The 3,273-nt window shown below is 38.0% G+C and overlaps 1 pseudogene; it reads left to right on the top strand.

Annotated features, from left to right (window-relative positions):
• Positions 1-647: 647 nt before the first annotated feature.
• Positions 648-2,679, top strand: LOC145804029 (U-box domain-containing protein 26 pseudogene; annotated as a pseudogene).
• Positions 2,680-3,273: the final 594 nt, after the last annotated feature.

The following is a 3,273-nucleotide window of genomic DNA, read 5'->3' as shown; positions in this document are numbered from 1 at the left end:
TTTCAACAAAAAATATATAAAAAATAATAAATATTATCAATATTAATATTTAAAATTATAATTTTATTATTATTACTATTTTTTTATAATTTTTGAAAATACTCTCTGAATAGTAATTTCAGATAATAATAAGAGTTATACTAAGGACTTCAAATTATCTACCAACTTTTTTACTAAATCTCTCACATGGGTATGAGATCCACACACACGTGGGTTTGTGTGGGTCCCATACCCATGTGAGAAGTTTGGTAAAAAAATTGATAGATTATTTAGAGTTTATAACATTTTCCTAATATTAATACCCCACCGTTGCAAGATATAATATGTATTTTGTATTAAATTGTACTAGCTTCAAATAAATAATTAATAATCAATTTTAAAATTAAAATTAGACAGTAAAAAACATAAAATTACTTAAATTTTAACTATGTTTATCACAATTTTGCTTTTTTTTTTCTTTCTTTTCTTCTTTTTTCTTTTCCCCAACCATTAATGCTATGTTTTAAGTTCTAAATAACAATAACATGAATCATAATGTAATTTGTAAAAATTAAATAAAAATTATGATAAATTATAAATTTGCTTTGAGAATCCTGAGGCTTCATTTTTTGAATTAATCATCCTCCACAATTAACTGGTTTGTCTATATGGTTGTGAAGATCATCATTGAGTGTATGAATCAATTCTTCAATTCTTTGAGAATCCTGAGGCTTTAATATTTTATTTTATTTTAATATTTTAATCACCTTGATATTTTTTTGTAATTTATTTATTTTTTTAATATTTTCACTTTTGATTTCCACTTTTATTTATTTATTTTGTATCTAGGGATGTAGCCACACTATGGCCAAAGGTGGCCATGGCCCTCCCGTGTTTGCCATAACCTATGCATATATAGCATATATGTTTAATAAAATATTATTTATTTTGACCAAATAAATATAAAATAAGACATAAGACTAGAAGGCAATAACTAATTCCGTAAATTGAAAAGAAAATTGCTAAATAATTAGTACAAATTCAATTATAGATGAATTCTGTTATAAAAAAGAACGCTAAGTTCAATTTTGATAGATGTAATTGAAGAAAAAAAAAAAAACTATTTAGTTTTGATTTGTCGATTTTTTGCCTTTTTTTTTTTTAAAGTATCTTTGTTTATATTAACTATTTAATATATTTTGATACGTTGTTATTTTCAAACTAGAATCTATGAAAACGTAAATGTAGCTGGAGTTGGATATACATATTGTTTGGCGCCCCCCCCCCCCCCCCATCTTGAAATCCTGGCTTCGTCCCTCGTGCTGTCATTTATCTCCCTTGTAATCTCCTAAGGTTTCCTCTTCTATGTATTTTGCTGATTTCTGTATATACTATATTGGTGTAATCCTTTTGCTCCCTGTCCTCTTTTTGGAAGGGTAAACTAAAAGTAGAGTCTTGGATTTACAGTCATTCCCTCCTCATATCTTTCTTGGAGTGTGGGAGGTCTATGAAATGATACATGTTCATTTACATTTGTATGTTGTGGAGGGTGTTAAAATCCACCTACTACACACCTACCACTACCACCTACTACACACTCACCTACTTCACCTACTCTCCACCTACTCCTCACCTACTCCTCACCTACTACACACTCACCCTCTTCTATATATAGGAATCATGAATCATTGTAATAGAGATCAATACATCAATCAATAATACATCTATCATTTTCTAACATGGTATCAGAGCAAGGTTGAGAAGCTAGTAATTCTGCTTCACCGGCGGGCGGCAGCCTCGCCTTGGCCGCCCGCCGGACCTCTACACATATCTTCATTCCGGACCTCTCCCAAAAGTCTTGTTGATCTCCTCTACCCAGTTCCCCAAAGTCTTGTTGATCTCCGTTTGTGCAGTGAATTCACACAGCAGCTTGGAGCCGTTGGACATGGGGGTTCAGATCCCATACTACTTCAGGTGTCCGATCTCGCTCGAGCTCATACGCGACCCTGTAACCGTGAGCACCGGTCAGACCTACGACCGAACCAGTATCGAGTCCTGAGTCGCCACCGGCAATACCACGTGTCCGGTCACCCGAGCCCCGCTTACCGACTTCACTCTGATTCCGAACCACACCCTTCGAAGACTCCGAAGCAACCCGCCGATCCAGCCATGGTTCGGACTCTCCTGAGTCAAGCCTCGTCGGTGTCGATTCCGAAGCATTCGCGGCTATCGGCGCTTCGACGGCTCAGAGGACTCGCTCGTGACTCGGAGAAGAATCGGTCCGTGATCTCTGCGCACAACGCGCGTGAAGTCCTCCTAGCTATCGTCTTCTCGAATACAGATTCCGACTCGTGCGAGTTGAATCACGAGGCGCTCGCGGTTCTCGCGATGTTTCCGCTTTCTGAATCGGAGTGCGCGTTCGTGTCTTCTGATCCGGAGCGAATCACATACCTCGTGTCTCTTCTCTTCCATTCCTCGATTGAAGTCCGCGTTAACTCAGCTGCACTCATCGAGATCGTCCTCGCCGGAACAAGATCGCCGGAAATCCGAGCTCAAATCAGCAATGGCGATGAAATTTTCGAAGGCATCGTCGGAATCCTCAACTGTCCTCTAGCATATCCTCGAGCACTGAAAGTCGGAATCAAAGCGTTGTTCGCTTTATGCCTTGGAAGAATGCTGAAGAATAATAAGCAACGGTGATGAATTGAAATCCTTAATGGATTCTGATCAGTACACCAAACACAACACCACACAACTTCCAATACTATTATAAAATATTATCCCAAAACATCCACCAGCCCCGTTTAATCATATCCACCGCTATTTTTTGTTATCACCTATCTTTATATTATTATGATTATTATTATTCTTAAAAAAAAAAAAAAAAAAAAAATTCCAAACACCATTGCTGTTTTTCACAATCCGTGTGATATAGCTTTGCACACCAAACCATATTTTATTCATCTCAGGGATCAACCCCGATCACAATTTTACACAATAAAAAAAAAAAAAAAAAAAAAACAAACAAACAAACAAACAAACACCCAAAGATTTGTTTTCTTTTCTGCAGGCGGCCACCCACCGACCTCACTTCTTCGCCTATTCCGCCGGTCTCTTCTTTTTGCCTCCGTCCTGGACGGCCCTTGCCGGTGTTGCCTCCGTGTTTCCCACTCCACTGGGCACGATCACTACTCCCTGCTCCTCCACTGCAGCATATGGCGGCCCTCCAAATCGGAACATCACGGTGGCCTTCCGCTTCAGCTCCTTATTTTCCGCCTTTAGTACACTTATCTC

The sequence above is a fragment of the Camellia sinensis genome, chromosome 12, assembly GCF_055761805.1.
Source record: "Camellia sinensis isolate YWXY chromosome 12, ASM5576180v1, whole genome shotgun sequence".
NCBI classification, from domain to species: Eukaryota; Viridiplantae; Streptophyta; class Magnoliopsida; order Ericales; family Theaceae; genus Camellia; species Camellia sinensis.
Note: the sequence above shows the minus strand (reverse complement) of the source record. Positions and strands in the feature narration are given on the sequence as shown.